This window comes from Bos grunniens, chromosome 29 (assembly GCF_055505025.1).
Source record: "Bos grunniens cultivar Pamir isolate PY7600 chromosome 29, Bosgru_T2T1.0, whole genome shotgun sequence".
Taxonomy (NCBI): domain Eukaryota; kingdom Metazoa; phylum Chordata; class Mammalia; order Artiodactyla; family Bovidae; genus Bos; species Bos grunniens.
Genome location: NC_141193.1, coordinates 37,248,530 through 37,273,801, shown reverse-complemented (window position 1 = coordinate 37,273,801; position 25,272 = coordinate 37,248,530). Strand labels below are relative to the sequence as shown.

At 37.9% G+C, this 25,272-nt stretch overlaps 1 long non-coding RNA gene across 10 annotated transcripts in view; it reads left to right on the top strand.

The window, feature by feature from the left end:
- Nucleotides 1–25,272, top strand: part of LOC147342506 (uncharacterized) — a 1,735,326-nt gene that overhangs the window by 414,774 nt on the left and 1,295,280 nt on the right. For 5 of the 10 annotated variants that reach the window (XR_015157704.1, XR_015157700.1, XR_015157701.1 and 2 more), the window contains exons 1-2: nt 10,898–11,140; nt 17,437–17,480. This is a non-coding gene — a long non-coding RNA (uncharacterized LOC147342506). The other 5 variants (XR_015157708.1, XR_015157702.1, XR_015157705.1 and 2 more) reach the window with 4 other exon arrangements.

Sequence of the window (25,272 nt, the reverse complement as noted above, 5' to 3'; positions counted from 1 at the left end):
AGTCGGACACAACTCAGTGACTAACACACACAAGACATTCTGTTAAACAATTTGCTTTTATCCTGTACTCTATTTCATATTCATTGGAAAGCTCTATTCCTTCTGTTAGCACAGCATTTGTTTTTCTCACATGGTTTATCAATGCTGCTAATGAGTTGCTAATTAGCTGCCAATTCTTGTACAATTTAGAAGGACTGTTCAAAGGAATATGCCTCAATGATCTCGTCTATTTGTTTCACATGTCCATAGTCCTGTAGTACAGAAATATTATACATCAAGTTAACACAGGTTCACTGAATATGGATGTAGACAGATTAGAACTTCATTAAAAATTACTAATGTAGAGGCCTAGAAGTGCAGATGGTCCCCGACTTATGCTGGTGGGGCTTTTTCAAATTTACAATGATTCAAAAACCATATGCACTTTTTAGAAACCATATTTCAAGTTTTGCATTTCGGTCCTTTGCTGGGCTAGTGATATGCAGCGTGATAATCTTTCATGAACTGGGCAGGGGCAGTGGGCCCTCAGCTCCCAGTCAGCAAAATGATCACAGTCAATACCCTTACAACTGGTCTATACACATACAATCATTCCATTTTTCATGTACATTACAATAGTTGATACATTGCATGAGATATTCAACACCATTATATAATAGGCTTTGGGCAGATGATTTTGCCCAACTGTTGGCTGATGTAAATGTTCAGAGGGTATTGAAGGTAGATGCTCAGCTGTGATGCAGGTAAAAATTTAATTTTTGACATTATATTTTCAACAGGCAATGCATTTATTGGGATATAACCCCATCATAAAACAAGGGACATCTGTATTCTTTCTTTTTCAGAAAGACAGGGTTTTAGTAAAGAAGATCCTAGGTTAGTATACCATCACTTAATATAATGGAAAAAATATACACATCCTCATATATAAGCTTGGACCTACAGTCATGGAGTTGAATCTTAATTCTGCTATTTACTAGTTGTGTAATGTTAGTGTTGCTGCTGCTGCTGCTAAGTCGCTTCAGTCATGTCCGACTCTGTGTGACCCCATAGACGGCAGCCCACCAGGCTCCGCCGTCCCCAGGATTCTCCAGGCAAGAACACTGGAGTGGGTTGCCATTTCCTTCTCCAATGCATGAAAGTGAAAAGTGAAAGGGAAGTCACTCAGTCGTGTCCGACTCTTAGAGACCCCATGGACTGAAGCCCACCAGGCTTCTCCGTCCATGGGATTTTCCAGGCAGGAGTACTGGAGTGGGGTGCCAAGTTGCATCTTATTTATGATTTCATCTGTAAAATGGGAATAATCCTTGCTTCTGAGAGGTTTTGGTGGTGATTCAATAGAAGTACCATAGGTAAAGCATTAGCATAGTCCTTGCATATGGAAGGTTCTTAAAAATATTTTGTTTTTCTTCTCTTCCTATGATGAGTCATACTGTAATTTCTTGATTAATGTGCTCAATTCCACAATTTATCCCAAGTTATTACATAACCATGGCTTATATTTTTATAAACATGATCCCCTCAAAGTCTAAGATATGCGTGCATATTCCCAGATTTTTTTCTAAATCTGTGGCTCTAATTTACCCAGTCTCTTTTATGATGCTCTGCTTTCAAAAGTATCCATTTTTTTTGCAATGAAAGCATATATCACACATGTTATTTCTTAAATGCATGCTCCTTATAATTAACAATTTACTCTCCTAAAGGCTTAAGTAAATTTACAATTTTTGTGGTGACAGACTGATTTATTTAGTTTCTCTTCTTCCCACACTGCTTCAGAACTTTAAATTGCTTAAAGTTAGGTGATTATTTTAGAGTACTCATTGAATTTACAGTAGACTGAGGCAGAAATAGTAAAGCTTGTGAAATACTGCATTCGCTACTCTGCATTTCCAAGCCCCGTTTTATTTAGACTAGAACAGTTTGGTGTTCAGGGCTGAGTGCTGTGTGTCACTCACCGTGTTTATTTATTTATTTATTTTCTAATTTTATTTTATTTTTAAACTTTACATAATTGTATTAGTTTTGCCAAATATCAGAATGAATCCGCCACAGGTATACATGTGTTCCCCATCCTGAACCCTCCTCCCTCCTCCCTCCCCATACCATCCCTCTGGGTCGTCCCAGTGCACTATGGTCTCTCCCTTCCTCTTTCTTGACTATCCAGACTGTATAACCATAAGGTAGGAGAAAATCAGTCTGGCTCCCTTAGTGACCACATGGAGTAAGTTTTCCTATCTTGTTCCAAACTCTACTAACCTTCAATCAACATGCACTAAGAATGATCTGGATTTAATTATTGTAATATATGATAGTATTTATAGTGAGGATTAATTGGAATATCTAATATATTGCTCTCCTAATTTACTCTTTCCAAGTGAATACTTTCTAAAACCCTCTTTACAGGAAAACAGAAAAAAAAAAAAAAACTCTATCCTTTCTGACAGATGTATTGGGATAAACACTAATAACCTCTATTTATTGAAAAATAAATATTTTTATAACTACATGAACAAATGAATAGATCTATGCCCCCAAATAATCTTTATGCTATTAAAAGATTAAAAAAGTGACATGACTTTATCTAGTATGTGTTTTTAAATCTCCAAAGAATTTTAGAATTTACTGTAGTACTTGCCATACTCTCATAATTATTAGGCTGGTGCAAAAGTAATTGCGGTTTTTGCATTGTTGAAATTTGTCATTTGATATAAGAATACATTCTTAAGTAAATATGATTATGCTATACATTGTTTTAATGTAGGTTTCTTACTTTATGTTTTTTGCTAGTGACATGATGTGCATTTTATATTTAGACTAGGGAAATGATGCTAGACAAAAAGCAAATTCAAGTGATTTTTTTATTTAAGTTCAAAATAGGTCGTAAAGCAGGGGAGACAACTTGCAACATCAACAATACATTTAGCCCAGGAACTGCTAACAAAAGTACAGTGCATTTGTGGTTCAAGAAGTTTTACAAAGGAGATGAGAGACTTGAAGTTGAGGAACATAGTGGTCAGCCAGCAGAAGTTGACAACCCATTGAGAGCAATAATCAAAGCTGATCCTCTTATAGCTATGAGAAGTTTCCAAAGAATTCAACATCAACCATGCTATGGCCATTTGGCATTTGAAGCAAACTGGAAAGCTTAAAAGGCTTGATAAGTGGGTGCCTCATGAGCTGACTGTAAATAAAAGAAGTCATTATTTTGAAGTATCATCTTTTATTCTACTCAACAACAATGAAAAATTTCTCGATAGGATTGCAATGTGCAATGACAAGTGGATTTTATATGACAACAGGAGACAACTAGCTCAGTGGTTGGACTGAGAAACTCCAAAGCACTTCCTGAAGGCAAACTTATACCAAAAAAGGTCATGGTCACTGTTTGGTGGTCTGCTTCCCATCTGATCCACTACGGCTTCCTGAATCCCAGCAAAACTAGTACATCAGAGAAGCATGCTCAGCAAACTGAAGAAATGCACCGAAAACTGCAATGCCTGTAGATAGTCACTGGTCAACAGAAGGGCCCAATTCTCCATGACAACAGTCGACCACACATCACACAAGCAATGCTTCAAAAGTTGAATGAAATGGGCTCTGAAGTTTTGCGTCATCTGCCATATTTACCTGAGCTTGTACCAACTACCTATCACTTCTTCAAGCAAATCAACAACTTTTTGCAGGAAAAATGCATCCACAACCAGCAGGAGTTAGAAAATACTTTCCAAGAGTTCATAGAATCCCAAAGCATGGGTTTTTACACTACAGGAATAAACAAACTTATGTCTCATTGGCAAAAATGTGTTGATTGTAATGGTTTCTATTTTGATTGATAAAGATCTTTGAGCCTAATTATAATGATTTAAAATTCACAATACAAAACCACAATTACATTTGCACAAACTTGATACTTAGGATGTTTCTTAAAATATATAGTGTCCTGGGTCCCATATAAGAACAAAATAAATACAATTCCCAGGTGAAATACTAGAGAATATAGCTTTATAAAAAGCATTTCTGATTAAGCTTATAGTAAGGAAAGTTTGAAAAATGGTTCTACTGTGGGGTGGGAGGTGAAAGTTAAGATTTGATGAGTAAATTGCTAAAATAAAATCACTTTGTACACCCCATCTATAAAGACAATGCTGGTTGTGGTGTAAATGATCATTCAAGGAGACATTCTCCAATCAATAGGTACCTGAAGTCCTCTGTAAAAAATATTATACATTATAAGCATATAATTAATGTTTCAAAATTTAAAAATGCATGTCCACATATAATCCCCTTTTCCTATTATTCCTCCATGGTTATGTATTATTATCTTCAGTTTTTTTGATGAGGAAACATAGTCTCTGATACTGTGTTTTGCTTCAAATTCACATAGCTGGAGTTCTTTCTAATAAAGTCACATTTTTATTTTAAGATATTATTATAGCACAGTTGACTTACAATGTTGTGTTAGTTTCCACTCTACAGCAGCGTGAATCAGTTATACTCTTTCTTTGACTACTTTCTCATGTGGGTCATTACAGATTATTGAGAAGAGTTCCCTTTGCTATATGGTAGGTTCTTATCCTATATCCTTGCCTGGAAAATTCCAAGGAAAGAGGAGCCTGGCAGGCTGTAGTCCATGGGGTCACAAAGAGCTGGACACGACTGAGTGACTAACACACACACACAAACACACACACACACACACACACACACATTTTATATATAGCAGTGTGTATATGTCAATCTCATCCTCCCAATTTATCTCTATTCCCCTTCCCCCCCACCTCCAGTAACAATAAATTTGTTTTCTACATCTGTGACTCTATTTCTATTTTGTAACTAAGTTCATTTGTATCACTTTTTGGATCCCACATATAAGTTATATCATATGATATTTGTCTTTCACTGTCTAACTTACTTCAATTGAAACCTAAAATAAGCAGATTTTGAGGTAATTTACAAAAGGAGGCATATTGAGAACCAAGTTACTCCAAGTGTCAAAGTATCTTCACCTACGATCTTGGAAATAGTCAAGAAGATTCAGTCCTACTCCTTTCCTAAGTCTGGGCTCCTTTCCTTGTCTTTGTCTAGACCAAGGTTGAAAATCCTTCAGGTTGTGTTAGAGTATGCTAACATTTCCTGAAAGTGGTGTACAGAGTAGTGAAGGACGTTAGTACAAGAGACAGGCTAAGTTCAATTTCTGATTCTATCTCTAGGTAGCTATGTGGCCTTGCGGTTTTTGCTCAACTCTGGAGAATCCCACGGAGAAGGCAATGGCACCCCACTCCAGTACTCTTGCCTGGAAAATCCCATGGACGGAGGAGCCTGGTGGGCTGCAGTCCATGGGGTCGCTAAGAGTCGGACACGACTGAGTGACTTCACTTTCACTTCTCACTTTCATGCATTGGAGAAGAAAATGGCAACCCACTCCAGTGTTCTTGCCTGGAGAATCCCAGGGACGAGGGAGCCTGGTGGGCTACCGTCTATGGGGGTCGCACAGAGTCGGACACGACTGAAGTGACTTAGCAGCAGCAGGAGAATCCCAGGGACGGGGGAGCCTGGTGGTCTGCCGTCTATGGGGTCACACAGAGTTGGACACGACTGAAGTGACTTAGCAGCAGCAGCTGTATCTCAGCATCACAGTGCAAAACAGTGATAATAATCAAACTTATATCCTTAGGTTCTAATGAGGATTAACTGGATAATAAATGTAAAACACTCAGAAAAGTCACTTACATGCAGTAAATACTCAGGTGACTGGTTTTGCAGTAAAGCATTTGCCTGCAATGCAGGAGATACAGGTTCGATCCCTGGATGAGGAAGATCCCCTGGAGTAGGAAATGGCAACCCACTCCAGCATTCTTGCCTGAGAAATCCCACTGGAGAGAGGAGCCTGGTGGGCTACAGTCCATGGGGTCACAAAGAGTCAGACAGGACGGAGCGTGCGTGCACGTTGGTTCATTCATGGTTGGGCACATTATCAGGCTCTGGCAATTTCTTTTCCATTTGAAAGGGAAAAAAGCAGACCCAATTAGGTTTCCTACTTTAAAGTCTCAGCTCTAATGACTTGTTCAGAGAAACTGAGTAAAGTCCGCTGGGTCATGGTGAATCATGATGGGTGCACAGTAACTCACTTTTGTGCATCAGAATCACCTGGAGGCCTTGGTAAAACACAGATCACTGGTCTCCATCCATAGAATGTCTGATAGGTGGTGCTAGTGGTAATAGGATGATAAAGAACCCTTCTGCCAGTGCAAGAAACCTAAGAGATTTGGAGTCAGTCTCTGGGTAGGGAAGATCCTGTGGATGCAGAAATGGCAACCCACTACAGTATTTTTGCCTGGAAAATCCCATGGGCAGAGGAGCCTGACGGGCTATAGTTCATGGGGTCTCAAAGAGACAGACATGACTGAAGCAACTTAGCACACCCTTAGAACGTTTGATCGTAGAAGGCAATGGCAACCTACTCCAGTACTTTTGCCTGGAGAATCCCATGGACGGAGGAGCCTGGTAGGCTATAGTCCATGGGGTCGCTAAGAGTCGGACACGACTGAACAACTTAATTTTCACTTTCACTTTCATGCATTGGAGAAGGAAATGGCAACCCACTCCGGTGTTCTTGCCTGGAGAATCCCAGGCATGGAGGAGCCTGGTGGGCTGCCGTTTATGGGGTCGCACAGAGCTGGACACGACTGATGCGACTTAGCAGCAGCAGCAGCACCACATTTGATGCTCTAAGTCTGGGTGATGTGATGTTGCTGTTTTGGGATCAGACTTTGGCATGGCATAGACCATCAGATCAGACTATGGAAGGTCTTGGAAAGACATTTAATGAATCTGGGTTTTCTATTGAGAAGTCAGGTAATGACAGAAGGTAAAAATTAAATGATTGTCACCAGTATATAAGAATGTTCTTCAATGATAAATATAGATTTGATTTTGGTATCCAGATTCTTATTTTCCAAACTTATTTGTTATCTTTGACCTTTTCATACAACCATTGTCCTAATTTGTCAACTTTCTAGGACCCTGCATCACTGTTCCATGGTTTGGTATTTCTCTGTCCTTAGGAAAATGATCCTAAGTTTTAGGGAGAATACAAATCAGCTGAGTAGTTAACTGTAGATCTCTGGGCCTCACAGACACATCTGATGCAGTATATTTGACAGAGACCACAGATACTGCCTTTTCTCCTGCACCCATTTTGCTTTGATTCAGGTGATTTCTGAAGAATATTTGGGGAATAAATTAAGATTTTGCTCAAATTCCACCTGCTATTGAAGCAAAACAAACTGCTGCATTTTGTTTTTCATTTTTAAAATGTAATTTTTATTTTTAGGTAACCTTTCAGTCCAATTTGTTACATTTCATTAAAATCTGCTTGGTCTACTTCTTTTTCCAATTTCAGCACTTGGTATAAGGCATTTATAGAAAAGTGACTTGAAAGCAATTTAACCACAAGCTCAGCCAAATTAATTTAGGGGGAGTTTAGTAAACAGCCCTTGCTTTCTGTACTTAAGTGATCAATTTCCACACCTGCTTTTCCTTCCAGATGGAGTTAATTAACATTAAAATTATTGCCTATAGCTGAGGCTTTTTTTTTTGATAATTCACAGCTCTCCAGCTGTATCCAGATTCTTACATTTCTGAAAATTAAAACAACAGCAACTCTCATCTCTTTAAGAAGCAGATTTGTCACTGAACTATTTCAAGATATGCACGTAAGATCTTGAAGGAAAGAAAACTAACGTGTGAAGTGGACCCTTTATGCCAGGCGTGTTCTCATGTAAGATCTAGCACAATTCTCATAGCTATCTCCTAAGTGGTCTGAGTCTATGATCCATTTCACATGTAAAGAGGTTGAAGATTAGGAAAGTTTTGTAGTTGTTTGGATGTTCCACAATTAAGTGGTCAAGTCAGAATGCAAATCACATTTTAATAAAAATCATGTTCTTTCTGCTATGCTGATGTTGGTTTGCAAACTTGCCCCGACATGCAGAGGACAAAGAAAGATCAAAGAAAGAGACAGAATGCTCCAGATTTGCAGGTGGCAATTGAATTCAGCAAAAGAACTTGCATACAAGACTTATCTTAGATGTCCCCAAGATGACTGGATCTCTACACCTGCCAGACTCTTACAGATTTATATGGAGGCCCTAATATGGTTTAGTCATGCATTCAGTCCAGATAGTTTCAATGGCACCTTGCTCTCCCAAGGTCGTGTCCTTGAAATGACTTCCTGACCATGTGAACAATGGGTGGATATCCTATATTCCAAGGACAGAGGAGGGTGTGGGGAGTTTCTGATTCTCTGGGTCCTGCTCATGTGTCAACAGGACACATGACCTTCTCCCACCTTCCTATGAACTTCTCCTACAACTAGTTTTGGCTTAGACTGAGGTGAAGGTTGGAAATTCCTATGGAGTGTGAAATAAAATTTGTGGTTTTGTTTTAGTTTGAAGGTGGTAGTGTCATTGCTCAGTCGTGTCCAACTCATTTTAACCCCATGGATTGTAGCCCACCAGGCTCCTCTGTCCTTGAACTTCTCCAGGCAGGAATACTAGAGTGCGTAGCCAGTCCCTTCTCCAGATCATCTATCCAACCCAGAGACTGAACCTGCATCTTCTGCATTGCAAACAGATTGTTTACCTCCTGAGCCACTGGGGAAGACCTTCGGGGTAGTTTGTGCTGTGCTGTGCTCAGTTGCTCAGTCGTGTCTGAGACTTTGTGATGCCATAGACCATAATCCTCCAGGTTCCTCTGTCCATGGGGTTCTCCAGGCAAGAATATTGGAGTGGGTTTCCATGTCCTCCTTGCACACACATATACATAAGTATAAAAATGTGTAGGCACCCCAGTGTAGAGTGATGATAAAATTCCATAATTCTAGTTTACTACCTGCATTGAAAATGGTTGAGGAGCGGGTCAAAGGTAATACAGAGGCAAAATGACCATTGTGATAGAGTTCAGGCACAATAATGAGGTAGATAGAAGATACTGTAATCGGAAGGGGGATTTGGTGCCAAAATGGTTATTTTGGGGATAAACAGTTTCCCCTAGTACTTCTCATGAAATTTTTCTTATTCTTACTTTTAATGAGATGTTTGAGTTAGAAATATTCTTTTCAAAATGCTGCCCTCTGAGTAAGTTTGGGGCAGTTATTCACTTTTTTTTTTTTTTGAATCTCACAGTAACAATCTCATTCACTTAAATGTAATAACCTAAGAAGCATAAAAGGATACAAATCTGAATGACTAATATAGTTAGGAATATTATTCATCATCATCTTTTCATGCAAGGTCCTTGGCTTGCTTTAGAGAAACTAGTGGCTTCTTTCTGTACAGAATTGTTTGGTGACTGAAGCTAATGGGGAATATAGCTAAAATGCTCTTCTAAAGGAGACATCTCATATATATAGAAAAATATATAGATTTGTGTATAGAAATGCACAAATATACACATATATACACACAGTCCATTCTCCTTATTGGAAGTTGTTATAGTCTTTAAAATTACCACAAACACTAACCTAAGGAAAACTAACCCATTACTCTTAAGAAACATACAGGGTTAGGTTCCTATGAACCTAACCTAACCTGGTCACATTTTTTTCAGCTGGTAAGTATGTGATCTTATCTGATGTTTGAATACATCTTACTGATTTTATTTTGTTGATCCCTTCACCTTGAACTCACAGTCAACAGCACTGTAACTCAATGTTGAACAAAGCTTGTCTAACTCCTGTGTTTTCTGCATAAGGCACATTGCAGCCTTCTGGAGCTTAGAACATTTGACACCACTTAAACACTGTACCTGGGGGCCATTATAAATAGTGATATCACCAGTATTAATAAAGCAGAAATATGAGAAAAATGTAGCATTAAACAGACCACAGGAAGAGCACACTTGCTTTCAGTATGAGCTTAAACAAGAAAGCAGAGCATCTCCTTGTTTGACTTCAGCTGGTAACAGGCACGCCAGGTGGTCCTAACTCTCCACCACTCTGTGCATATTACATGAGCAACAAATATATTTTAGCTGGTACATACTTTTTTAAATACTGAATCCACAAATAATGAAGAGAGACACACTATTCATATCACTTACAATTTACTTAAAATGTAGTAATATCCTCAGTAATAGCAATATACCCTCCCCAACAAAGAATGTTTTATGTTTAAGGCATATTTGTTTGGAAAGAATTAGCTTGGAAAGAATTAGCTTAAAGCAGCTCATTTTTCCATTAGATTTGCAATGAATATGAAAGAGTGTTCTTACACAGTCAAGGATACTGCTCAAACTGACTGGCTTTGACTTCTGATCCCATTTGAAGCTTTCTAGCACTTATGCAACTCTCCAAGGTACCCTATAACTTAAAGAGGAAGGAGTTAAGTGACATTTTGGAGGCTTAGTGTAAAATTTGATATTTTTTGTTGAAGAATTTTACCTGTGTCTTAAATTTCTATCTCTCTCAGCATTAAATTATTCAAAAAACTATAAAGCAAAGGGAAATCATTTAATATAAGTTTTCTGGAGGTGGGTGGAAAGTGTTGTTTGCTTCACATTTTGTTTTAACCAAAATCCTAAGGAAATAAGCTAGGATTATTTAATGCCTACCCTTCATTGCTATGCAATGAAATATCCTCAAACACAGTGGTTGAGAAGACAAGCGGTTTAGTCTCCCTCATGAGTCTTTGGGTTGGTTCCTCTGTGCTTGCCTGGGTAATTCCGCTTGCAGCTACAGGTCAAGTGTCAACAGAAGTGGCTCTGCGCCAGCAGCTCTCATCCTCTTGGCAATGTAGAGCTAGGATGGAGCTCTCACAAAAGCAGTAATACCCAAGGCCTCATTAGGAGTTCTCAGGTGGTGCTAGTGGTAAAGAGTACTCAAGAGAGGTAAGAGATGCAGGTTCAATCGCTGGGTCGGGAATATCCCCTGGATGAGAGCGTGGCAACTCACTCCAGTATTCTTGCCTGGAGAATCCCATGGATAGAGGAGCCTGGACGGCTACAGTCCATGGGGTCGACTGAAATGACTTAGCATGCAGCACACATAAGAACTAGGCTTGGAATTGTCAAGCTCTCACCTCTGCCTTTTTCTACAGCCAAAGTAAGTCACAGGGCTCAACCTGAACTCAAGGAGTGGGTAAGTATAATCGTTCTCTTTAGAAGGAACTGCTAGAATATCAGATAGTTTCATTTGTCTATATCATCACTAATGAGAAAAATTTGTTAGGAAGCTATTAAGCTCACAGTGATGCATGCAAATTTTTCAAAATCCTAGTTTTTTGTTTAAAAGCTTAAATTTTATGAATGGTAATAAGATTATTGGAGTCAACTGATCAGGTTTAAGATTTCTTTTGCAACCAAACTTAAGGAAGGACCACTTGTAAATTTGGGATATAATATCAAATAAGATGATATTCAATATTTTTAAGTTCTTCAACCAAAATAGTATATCAGAGAAAAGCTGAGAGCAGAAGCCTATGTGACTGTAGCTCTTTTTTAGTGAGATAGATATTCAAGAGATTTGCAAAAATATAAAACAGTGCCACTCATTACACTGCCTTCATATGTTTTGGAAGACATAGTATTTCTTTTTAATAAAAATGTTATTTATGTTGGAAAAGAAGCAATGGCAAAGTTACAGAGCAAAGGATGTGGCTACAGGGAGGGAGGAGGAACCGAAACCATTGACTCAACGTACGATATCTGTTATGTGTTTGGCACTTAGCTGATTCTGCTTCACATGCTTTAGCAGATGTAACACATTCTCTTTTCCCTTCTCTACTTCTTTCTCTATTCCTTTCTGGTAAATATGTTCATTAGCCCAATTATAAAGTGAAGACTAGAGTGTCAACGTCAGCTGCTTAAAATTAGTAAGTGAAAGAACCAGATTCACAGAAAGGGTCACAAGAGTTCAGACCTGAGCTCTTAATGACAGCACTGTTTTGTTCAAAAGGGGGAAGCCTAGTACATAATAGAACCAGAAATCAACCAGCAGATTTGTCTGTCTTCACAGGCAATGCTCCATCACTCATACAACATCTTTTATATAGAACAGAAACCTTAATGGAAAAAGCTTTCTTACTGAAATAACCGATTTCTCTCCCTTCTCTCAGAACCCATATCTGATATGCTGTTTACTCTCAGATTATAATATCTTTCAAATTCATCAATAATTAATTGTTTCTCACCATTTCCATCACTATTAGGATGATCCAATCCAACACCATCTTTCAGCAGGATAACTGTAGTAACTTAGCTCATTTCCTTGCTTATACATTACTTAAAACCTGGATCTAATGCTCATGAGAGCAACCAGGGTGGTCCTTTTAGTACAGATTAATTTTTGGTCAAAACCAGCTCTGCAGTGTACATGGAGTAAAGTGCAGTCTCTTTCCAATGCTCTGCAAAGCTCTCTCTAATCAGATCTCTGTCCCCCTTTTCTGATTTGGCTCCTTCTCCCACTGTTTTCCCCTTCATTCATTCTCCTCCAGTCACACTGATCACCTTGCCATTTATCAAAACAAGGTAGGTTTTGGTCCTCAAGCTTAAGGCCTGGCTTTTGTACTGAAATTCTCTCCTGGAGTCAACCTTAATGGAAATGCTTACTTCCCTTATCTCTTTCAGCTGTTTGCTGAAATGTCAGTGAGCTTGCCTTGACACCCAGTGTAAGATTGAAAATTCCCTCCTCCGTTGCCCCAAGTCAGTTTCTACCCTACAATCCTCAGGCCCTTTATTCTACTTTGCTTTTTCCTTTTTGCCCAAGTCTTTTAATCTGATAACAAATCATGTAATGTAGTGACGTATTATTTATTGTCCATCATCCATTTTTAGAAAATAAACTCAAGGAGGTAGGTTCTTTAGTCTGTGCTATTGACTCTTGTATCCTAAACAGTAAGAAGAGTGTCTGCAGATAAATTCTTGTTGAACCAATGAATGAACTGCTTATGGAGGCAGAGTTTCCATATTGTATAAAATTTGGAAAAAGACCAATCTGGTTTTGTAATGAATGCAGGATCTACAAATTGCTACTTTTGTGACTTTGAGCAAATTAGTGGCTAAGAGCCCCCATTTTCTCTGAATGAAGAGCAGACTGTCAAGATCTCTTGAAACAACCTTCATTTTTGACAGTTGCATGGTAGTTGGAATTCCAACATCTGGGCACTGGAGTTTAGCCAAGAAGTAGCAGTTTACCAAAAGAGGGGCAATGTTGTTTCTAATCATGTGGACACCAGCTACATTTTTAATTAAAAAAAATTATTTATGTATTTTATTTTTGGCTGTGCTGGGTCCTTATTGCTGTGCGAGTTTTCTCTATTTTCAGCGAGCTGGGGCTACTCTGTAGTTCTGGTGCACAGGCTTCTCGTTGCTTCGGCTTCCCTTGTCCAGAGCACAAGCTCCAGAGCATGCAGGCGTCAGAAGTTGCTGCTCGTGGGCTCAGCTGTGGTTCCAGGGCTCTAGAACACAGGCTCAGTACTTGTGGCACACTGACTTAGCTGTACAGCAGGATGTGGGATCTTCCTGGATCAGGAATCAAACCCGAGTCTCCTGCATTGGCAGGCAGATTCTTTACCACCAAGCCACCAGGGCAGCCCTCAGCTACATTTTTAAGATTCATTTATAGCTCCCCTTAAAATGGAGAACTGCCACTTAGAGCAAGTCGTCTTCCTTCCCCTTCCCCCTGCAGTCAGTTGTTCTTCCTTCAGTTCCAAGCATGGAGCACCATGCTATCTTGATATTTCTTTATTCTCATAAGTAGAGCCATTCTTTTGGTATAAAGTTACTAGGACAATCAGCTGTTCAGAATGGAAAATACTCAAATGAACTTATTTACAAAACAGAAAGAGACTCACAGACCTAGAGAATGAATTATGGAGGGTGAGGGGAAGGGACAGTTAGGGAGTTTGGTATGGACATGTACACATTGGTATATTTAAAATGGATAACCAACAAAACCTACTGCAGAGCACATGTAACTCTGCCCAATGTTATTTGGCAGTCTGGACAGGATGGGGTTTGGGGGAGAATGGATACATGAATCCTTTGCTGAGTCCTTTGCTGTTCTTCTGAAACTATCACAGCATTGTTAACTGGCTATACCCCCAATACAAAATAAAAAGTTTAATTTAAAAAATTTCCACGTGGAATGTAAGTGATGGTATGAGTACGTGGGTGGGGGTAGGTGTTCACTAAATGTTGAAATATACTTTGAGGTACACAGAGTCACTTTCAAAAATCCAAAAATAAATATAAATTGGAGAAGTTATAACTGTGAAATAATAGCCATATCCTTTTACTAGACCCTTTTCTGTCAGAAATAGAATTCTTTCTTTCCTGCATAATCTGTTTACCAGTTTTGAGTTCATCCCATATTGCCAAAAATAATAAACTTAATTTTCCTCTGAAGAGTTGTGTGTGTATGGACAATGCAATCTGTCCTCTTATTTCTAATAAGAAACATATTAGGTAACTAAGAACCAAATAATGATACCGTTGCAGGGAGTCGATCAGTGAGGTTCTCTAACTGACATCAGATACTTCTTTAGAACATTTTGGAGACTCATCTTTTCAACTTACCTTCCAAGGATTGTAAAGTTGGCATGATGAATCTCTCTGGCTAATTTCAATCTCTTATTTTTTCTCATTTAGTATTTGGCCTCCTTAATCTATCGGTCCTAGGAAACTTGCTATCATTCAGCATTTTTTTAAGCATACACGAAAATCAATAATTGTCTTCCTTCTTTTAAAAATAGGAATATATCTACCTAAAGAAACTAAAGACCTATATATAGAAAACTATAAAACACTGGTGAAAGAAATCAAAGAGGACACTAATAGATGGAGAAATATACCATGTTCATGGATTGGAAGAATCAATATAGTGAAAATGAGTATACTACCCAAAGCAATTTATAGATTCAACGCAATCCCTATCAAGCTACCAACAGTATTCTTCACAGAGCTAGAACAAATAATTTCACAATTTGTATGGAAATACAAAAAACCTCGAATAGCCAAAGCGAACTTGAGAAAGAAGAATGGAACTGGAGGGATCAACCTACCTGACTTCAGGCTCTACTACAAAGCCACAGTTATCAAGACAGTATGGTACTGGCACAAAGACAGAAATATAGATCAATGGAACAAAATAGAAAGCCCAGAGATAAATCCACACACATATGGACACCTTATCTTTGACAAAGGAGGCAAGAATATACAATGGATTAAAGACAATCTCTTTAACAAGTGGTGCTGGGAAATCTGGTCAACCACTTGTAAAAGAATGCAACTAGACCACTTTCTAACACCATACACAAAAATAAACTCAAAATGGATTAAAGATCTAAACGTAAGACCAGAAACTAAAGAACTCCTAGAGGAGAACATAGGCAAAACACTCTCTGACATACATCACAGCAGGATCCTCTATGACCCATCTCCCAGAATATTGGAAATAAAAGCAAAAATAAACAAATGGGACCTAATTAACCTTAAAAGCTTCTGCACATCAAAGGAAACTATTAGCAAGGTGAAAAGACAGCCTTCAGAATGGGAGAAAATAATAGCAAATGAAGCAACCGACAAACAACTAATCTCAAAAATATACAAGCAACTCCTACAGCTCAACTCCAGAAAAATAAACGACCCAATCAAAAAATGGACCAAAGAACTAAATAGACATTTCTCCAAAGAAGACATACAGATGGCTAACAAACACATGAAAAGATGCTCACCATCACTCATTATCAGAGAAATGCAAATCAAAACCACTATGAGGTACCATTTCACACCAGTCAGAATGGCTGCGATCCAAAAGTCTACAAATAATAAATGCTGGAGAGGGTGTGGAGAAAGGGGAACCCTCTTACACTGTTGGTGGGAATGCAAACTAGTACAGCCACTATGGAGAACAGTGTGGAGATTCCTTAAAAAACTGGAAATAGAACTGCCTTATGATCCAGCAATCCCACTGCTGGGCATACACACTGAGGAAACCAGAAGGGAAAGAGACACGTGTACCCCAATGTTCATCGCAGCACTGTTTATAATAGCCAGGACATGAAAGCAACCTAGATGTCCATCAGCAGATGAATGGATAAGAAAGCTGTGGTACATATACACAATGGAGTATTACTCAGCCATTAAAAAGAATACATTTGAATCAGTTCTAATGAGGTGGATGAAACTGGAGCCTATTATACAGAGTGAAGTAAGCCAGAAGGAAAAACATAAATACAGTATACTAACGCATATACATGGAATTTAGAAAGATGGTAACAATAACCCGGTGTACGAGACAGCAAAAGAGACACTGATGTATAGAACAGTCTTATGGACTCTGTGGGAGAGGGAGAGGGTGGGAAGATTTGGGAGAATGGCATTGAAACATGTAAAATATCATGTAAGAAACGAGTTGCCAGTCCAGGTTCAATGCACGATACTGGATGCTTGGGGCTAGTGCACTGGGACGACCCAGAGGGATGGTATGGGGAGGGAGGAGGGAGGAGGGTTCAGGATGGGGAACACATGTATACCTGTGGTGGATTCATTGTGATATTTGGCAAAACTAATACAATTATGTAAAGTTTAAAAATAAAATTAGAAAAAAAATATATAAAATTTTCTGTTTGCTATCACATTTTAGATATTTACCTTGTATGAGAAATATACTTTTGATATTTACTGTAAATTTGAAAAATAATTACTCTGAGTCTCATACATCATGTCCTAGGACTGAGAATGTCAGGTTTTTGTAGGGAAATTTTAAGTCATACCACTTATTATGAACCTAAGGGGTCTACTTAATCAGCCCTGTGATTCTCCATATTTCATTGTCTGCCACTTGCAAGGACTGTTATTCCTGAGTGGGAACTCTCAATGGGTTTTGCCAAGAGATAGTAAATTGTGTCCTGGAACCAAATCTTTGTCAACAGGCTGATTTTGTCAATAAAGTTGAACTGGAACACAGCCATATTTATCAATTTACATACACAGAGTTGAGTAGTTGAAGAAGAGACTGCAGGCTTAGAAAGGGTAAAATATTTGCTGTTTCTTTCCAGAAGCTTGTCAATCCCTATGTTATGAAAAAAGGCTACAATAAATATGGCAATATTTATTTTTATCACATCTGGTTAGACAATATCTAAGTGGACATAGACTCACTGTAACAATTTTTTATCCTTAATTCATTTTAATCCTAGTTGATGCATTTAAAATATTTACTAAATTTATTTCTTTGCATAAATTTTTAAGATCAGTTTGTATATACTTTCTTATCTATGGTCATTAGTATCATTGCAATGCATTTTGTCTAAAAAACACTTACTTGGAGGTGTGTTCATGTAGCTCTAACAATATAATTTCTAAATTTTCTATGGAATACTCAGTTTTTATATGTTTACTTTCACATTTTAATTATTATTATTTTTTTTTCAGTGTTGACTATGTTTGAAGTTGGATGCAAAGATGTAAACTGACTGGTAAGTGACATCATGTTTCTTAATATGATGCTTTAAAAAACAATAAATAATCTGGTATCCTGGTCCTCAAAGCTATAAATGAAGAGCCATGCTTTATAGGAACTGGAATAGTCTGTTTTCTTCCTGCAGGTATGCAGATGAAGTATTATTTTCATTTTTTTTTTTTTTTTTGGTCTGGTTGCTTTACTGGATATCCTATATTTCATAAGGATATTTTCAGTCTTCAAAGTAACAAAAGTTAATTGAATTAATGGTTTGGAGAACAATGATGTTGGTGTCATCATGACACAAATTATGCTTTAAAGGAAAACAAGGATCCAGATAAATAATGGAAAAGAAGAAAAATAGGGAAACTAACTTGAGAAGAACAGTGAGTTGTTACTTTCTATAAACAATGTAATTTGCATGGATTTTATATTTGTAAACTTCTTAGCATTCCATAAAAAATACAGAATGTCTTTGAAATTCTGTCTTCCCATATATGGTTTAGAAATATGGAAAGAATGATTTGGTCTTGCTCAAGAGTACAAATAGGATGAAGTATTGTTTCTTTTATGCAACAAAGTAATAAACTCTTGCAAGAAAATGTTAGATTTGCCAATATCATAACATGCACACTTAATAATAAAGTTTACAAGGGCTTGTTAATTTTATCTGGGATGTAATTTCAAACTGAGTACTTTTTAGCATTAATTTAATGATTTTAATGACAGTTGGTATTTTTTGTTGTTACTCGTGTAGCATTCAAGTTGGAATAACCATAGTTGTGAAGCCAGTGGCTTTATGATGAACCTGGGAAATCTATTTTCTTTTTTTTTTTTTGTTTTTCTATTTTCTTTCTTAGTAAATAATGTAGATATTCTGTGGATCTATGCTCCTTATGGGTCTATGTAGCTTAGTTGAGAAGCAGTACAACAGGAAGAATTTTACTTTTGACTTACATGTATAAAAAATCAGATGAGTTTTTAAAGAGGAATCATTGATATTTGTATCTCTCATTATTCTAATTGAATCTCTCACTATTCTCATTGAATAATGCAATATATGTTGGGAGAATCATTGGAAATACAATTACATATAATTTTATGATTTAAACATGCTCTATAATATCTATTTATGATATTTATCTTTTGGATAGATATTTTAATAATCTTCTTTGAGAATACAGGAGGAAATATTATGAGTCAAAATATAATATTGCTTATACTATACCCCCTAATCTGCTTGTTATCATTTTACAATAATGTTGATTTGCTCCCATAGCATTTCTCTTTTAAATATTTATTTTACAAGTCAGACAGTGCTGTCTGATATGACCACAGGCAAATATGATAATGTTGTGGAATTATAACCCACATTCTAAGTATCAGTTGAGTACCTGCTGAAATAAAAGCATATGAATTTTAAAAACTCACTGTGAAAACCTAGAAAAATTAGAATGAATAAAAGGAGAATGGAAATAAATTAAGTCAATAAATATAAAACATAGACATTGCAAAGTGAAAGGCCACAGCATTTTATACAAATTAGTGCTTTTTGATGTGAAAATTCTATCTTTAATGTAGAAATAAATTCTATCTTTAAAGTAGAAACTTAGGGCCTTTGTTGATATGTTTGGTTGTTTAGTTTATCTTAATGTTTTTAAGTAAAGTATATGAAACCTATTGATTCATCTTTCTTGAAAATATGTCACATGTATTTGAAATTTTTGCTAGGTATTATCTGATTGGCAGTTACATTAGAGGGAACCATAGTGTAGGAGACTGCAGAAAAAAATGCTGTAAAGTATTTCTTGAAATTTATTCTGGGAAGAACTTGTCATTAACTAACCATGTTGGTGAAATTGAGTAGCCATATAATGGGTCCAAAAAAGAAGCCTTGGGTTTTGAATCCTTTACCTCTCACCTCTTAGATTTAGTACTTGTATTCTGTATTTTATTTGGTACCGCAGTAACACATTCATAAGGAGTATATAAATATGTATTTTAAATCAGGACAAAAAGAATGACTTATTTGTAATACTAAACTGGTAACATAAGAAACTGATACATATGATTCAAATACTTCATATAGATGAAAGTGTATGTCTAACTTTTATAGGAAAACAGTTATTTCCCAAACAGTTATAACATGATGAATTCACATGTCAAGAACTATTGTATCAAAGTCTTACTCTCGGGTCTAAAATGACTCCCTCTTGTAATGTAAGAATTGCTAACTGGCTTGGATATTCTTTCTGATATTTAAACCCCGATGAACAAGGAAATCATTTGTCTTAAGTAATTTGTTAACATTTCCCAAGCACACACTCTTACTAAAATGTGTTTTCTTGATAATACCACATATCAATAAAAAGTCCAAAAGGATACATAAATTCACTAAAATAATCAGCACTGTTTCAGGTTAACATTTTTTCTTAAAATTATGACTAAAGACATAATTTGGTTGTTAAGACCTATCTTAAATGAGTAAAGGTTTATTTGTCACATGTTGTAGCTCTATAGTATCTCACGGCTGTAAGGTCTATGAGGATAGAGACTCTGGTTTACCAATGAACCTTAATAAATATTTTTTAATTTAGTAAATAAATTGGTTATATTTTGGAGGGCAAGACTCTGGGTAAATAGAAAGTATTAGTATTATTACTGTTTAATTATAGCACGCACAAAATAGCACCTTGGTTTTGATAATGGAACAGTATTCACTATACTGGCAGAGAGTGAAAGTTCAGTACAGTTGCCCAGTCATGTCCGACTCTTTGCGACCCCATGGACTGAAGCATGCCAGGCTTCCCTGTCTATCACCAAGCCCTGGAGTTTACGCAACCTCATGTCCATCAAGTCAGTGATGCATTCCAACCATCTCATCCTGTCATCTTTTTTCACTCCTCTTTCATTTTCATCAAGAGCCTTTAGTTCTGCTTCACTTTCTGCCATAAAAGTGGTGTCATCGGCTCATCTGACGTTATTGATATTTCTTCTGGAAACCTTGACTTCAGCTTGAGCTTCATCCAGCCTGGTATTTCACATGACATACTCTGCTTATAAGTTAAATAAGGAAGGTGAGAGGGAAACCTGGCATGCTGCAGTCACAAACAGAATGACAAAGCTGGCTTAAAACTCAATATTCAAAGAATGAAGATCATGGCATCGGCTCCCGTCACTTCATGGCAAATAGATGGGAAAACAATGGAAACTGTGACAGACTTTCTTTTCTGGGCTCCAAAATCACTGCAGATGATGACTGCAGCCATGAAATTAAAAGATGCTTGTTGCTTAGAAGAAAAGCTATGAACAATCTAGACAGTATATTGAAAAGCAGAGACATTACTTTGCCAACAAATGTCCGTATAGTCAAAGCTGTGGTTTTTCCGGTAGTCATGTATGGATGTGAGAACTGGATGATAAAGAAGGCCAAAGAATTGATGCTTTTGAACTATAGTGCTGGAAAAGACTCCTGAGAGTCTCCTTGACAGCAAAGAGACCAAAGCAGTCAGTCCTAAAGGAAACCAGTCCTGAATATTCATTGGAAGTGCTGATGCTGCATCTCCAAAAGTTTGGCCACCTGAAGCAAATAATTGACACATTGGAAAAGACCCTGTTGCTGGCAAAAAATGAAGGCAGGAAGAGGAGGGAATGACAGAGGATAAGATGGATGGATGGCATTACTCACTCAATGGACATGAGTTTGAGCAAACTCCAGGAGATGGTGAAGAAGGGGGAAGCCCTGCATGCTGCAGTCCACGGGGTCAGAAAGTCAGACACTACTAAGTGACTGAACAACAACAACAAATTCCCTATGATGAGGATCAGGGACTCTGAATCTAGAATTTCTGGCTGATAATTAAAGCCATACAAAATATGTGACCTATGTCTCTCTCTGTTGCATTTTCATCATCTCCAGGTACTGAGGTGTGAATTCTTATCCTGTGCTTAAAGATGTTCCCATCACAAAGCAAGCACAGTGTAGTTATTAGTGAATATTATTACTGTTTTTTATTGTGGCTATTGTTAGAAGTCAGACCTGTCTTCTGTGGTTAGTGGGTTTGTATTCTAGTAGGAAAAACACAGAACAAAATGAACTCTAATGCTATAAAGTATGATATCTTTCAGAAACTTGAAACAGAAAGATTACTTGGGGACACTTAATGAATGAGAACTTGGAATTGTTCTGTGAATAAGGTAGCTCTTTAGAGTGGCCCTGAATAAATCCACATTATTGTGAAATTTATTGTGTACACGTCAGCATCCAAAAACTGCAAGGACAATATTCTGGGGAAGAGGAACAGTAGAGAGCAGTTAAACTAAAGAGGCTTAGAGAAGCAACAAAATATCAATAACTATAAATGGCTTTTAAATGTTACTTACTTATTTCCTATTTAAAAATCAATAACATTGTACATCATTTCTTGCTATCATTACTCTTTAACTTGGTTTCAATGGGCATTCAATGTCATGGTCCAACACACCTCTCCAACCTTACCTCCTGCAGTCTTCATGTACCAGTCCAAATTTATATCCCAGCGATCTATTTTTTTCTCTTTTTTTCCTGAACCCCACTGTAGTTTTGTATGTTTTGTATCTACCTCGAAGGCTCTTATACCTACTCCTGCACAGGACAAAATTCTAGCCTTCTATAAATTTCCTTATTCAAAATCTTATTTCCTTTATAAAGCTTTACCTGACTTTCTGTGTAATTTCAAATTTAACAGAGCAAATGCATGCATACGCAAACAAACATACACACAAGGCAGAGTGGTAGACTAAATTCTCAGTTTATTTAATCAAGGATAGAGGCTCTTATAAGGAATGAGTTTGATCACCCAGAACTGGAGCAGATTTCAGTAGCATTCCCTCAGTGCCCAAGTCCCTTAGGAGTGACAGGTGGCATGCATCTGCCAGCGATACTGTCCACATATAGGGGAGTCTTGCTGACTGGAGAGGTTTCATTTTTTACTGGGCAATAATCCTTACATAACTGATATTTTCATTACCATCCATTAAGAATTATATAATCTATAGGCTTCCATTTAAGGGAAAGCTTGATTCCTGCCTTTTGAACTAATGTCAGGGACAGTGAAAGGATTTTATTAACTAGGGAAAGTGGGAATATAGTTCTGAGTAGTTGTATTGATAGGTCTATCTAGCTGCAGAAAACTTTTCAAAAACATCTTTACACAATATGAGGATTTTCATTTTCTTGCTCCCATAGGATTTTCTTTCTACTATGATCCAGGCTGTAGGTTGGGGGCTACAAAACAGTAAATGAGGTACAGTCTGGTCTCCATGGAGTCATGGCACACTTGACAACACAGATCCATGGCCAGCTAATTTGAAAACCTTGGCAGTAACCGAGGTGTCCTCTTGTAGATAAATGGATGAACAAGCTGTGGTATACCCAGGCAATGGAATATTACTTGGTCCTAAGATGAAATGATTTACTAAGCCAGGAAAAGACATGGGGAGACCTTACATGCATATTACTCAGTGGAAAAAAGCCAATGTTGAAAGAGTACATACTATGTGATTTCAGCTATATAACTTTGTGGAAACGGGAAAACTATGGAGCCCATGAAAAGATCAGTGGTTGCCAGAGGTGAAGGTAGGGGCAGGGAGCATAGGAAGAGCACAGAGGATTTTTAAGGGAGTGAAAATACTGTCTGATGGCATATTATGAATACGTTTGTCTAAACCCTAGCATGTACCACACCAAGAGTGAACCCTAATGTCAGCTATGGACTTTGAGTGGTGATACTGTGTCAGTGTAGGTCCATCAGAGTGGTGATAAATGTACCACTCTGGTGGGGATGTCGATAATGGGAGAGGCTGTGCATGTGAGTGGGCAGAGGGTGTACAGGATATCTTTAAAATTTATCAATTTAGCTGTGAACCTGACTGCTCTTAAAAAACCTGTTTTAAATAAAAATAAAATATTAAAAAAATAAAAAAGTCAACTAATTTGAATAATAATCTGTATCACCACAGGACCAGTACTGAGTACCAGCAGAACATGTCAATAGGACATCTAATTCACTGTAGGAGAACGAGAGGTGCTTTGGAGAAGGTGACAATTGAGGTGTTGGTATGAGCCAACTAGGTAAAGAGGTTGGAAAAGAAAATCCCAATCAGGTTAAAGAACCCTTAAATATGACTAGTATACATCCATGGAGCTGGATATAGTTCAACATCCTGGTCTCTAAGAGGATGTCATAAAGAGTAGGACACGACTGAGTGACTTTTACTTTACTTCATTTCAGTACCTATTAGTCCAGGTAAGAATGATGTATATAGTGGAGTCATTTTGCCAACAGGAAACTAACTGGGTGCCTGGATTTGAATTTGAATTTTTTTTTAATAAATTACTTATTGTGGCTGTATCACAGTGTTAGGTGTTGCATCTAAAGAAATGATCATCTTTATTCACTTACATTATGTTCAGTTCAGTTCAGTCGCTCAGTCGTGTCCGACTCTTTGCAACCCCATGAACCGAAGCACACCATGCCTCCCTGTCCATCACCCATTCCCGGAGTCCACCTAAACCCATGTCCATTGAGTCGATGATGCCACTCAACCATCTCATCCTCAGTCATCCCCTTCTCCTCCTGCCCTCAATCTTTCCCAGCATAAGGGTCTTTTCCAATGAGTCAGGTCTTTGCATCAGGTGGCCAAAGTATTGGATTTTTCAGCTTCCACAGCAGTCCTTCCAATGAACACCCAGGACCGATCTCCTTTAGGATGGACTGGCTGGATCTCCTTGCAGTCCAAGGGACTCTCAAAAGTCTTCTCCAATACCACAGTTCAAAAGCATCAATTCTTCGGTGCTCAGCTTTCTTTATGGTCCAACTCTCACATCCATACATGACTATTAGAAAAACCATATCCTTAACTAGATGGACCTTTTTTGGCAAAGTAATGTCTCTTCTTTTTAATCTTCGGTCTAGGTTGGTCATAACTTTCCTTCCAAGGAGTAAGCCTCTTTTAATTTCATGGCTGCAATCACCATCTGCAGTGACTTTGGAGCCCAGAAAAAATAAAGTCTGCCACTGTTTCCACGGTTTCCCCATCTATTTGCCATGAAGTGATGGGACTGGATGCTATGATCTTAGTTACTTAGATATATATGTTGGAGAAGGCAATGGCGACTCACTCCAGTACTCTTGCCTGGAAAATCCCATGGACGGAGGAGCCTGGTAGGCTGCAGTCCATGGGGTCACAAAGAGTCGGACACAACTGAACGACTTCACTTTCACTTTTCACTTTCATGAATTGGAGAAGGAAATGGCAACCCACTCCAGTGTTCTTGCCTGGAGAATCCCAGGAATGAGGGAGCCTGGTGGGCTGCCGTCTATGGAGTCACACAGAGTTGGGCACGACTGAAATGACTTAGCAGCAGCAGCAGCAGCAGATATTTATGTGCTGTTTCTGTGAGTGTGTGTGTGTGTGTGTGAGTGTGTGTATTCGTATTAGAGGGATAGGTAGGGAAGGAGGTGAGGAAAGGGGGGATGGAGGGTAAAAAGACACAAAGACATTTATGTATCTTCTAAGTTTTTAGATCTTTAAAAATGATTTTGCCACGGTCACTTTTTGTGTGTGTGTTTTCATAATATACACATGTTTCTGGAAATCTTCATTTGAGGAACACCACTTTTATTAGTGGGACTTCCCTGGTGGCTCAGACGGTAAAGAATCTGCCTGCAATGTGGGAGACCTGGGTTCAGTGGGTTGGGATATCCCCTGGAGGAGGGCATGGCAACCCACTCCAGTATTCTTGCCTGGAAAATTCCCATGGACAG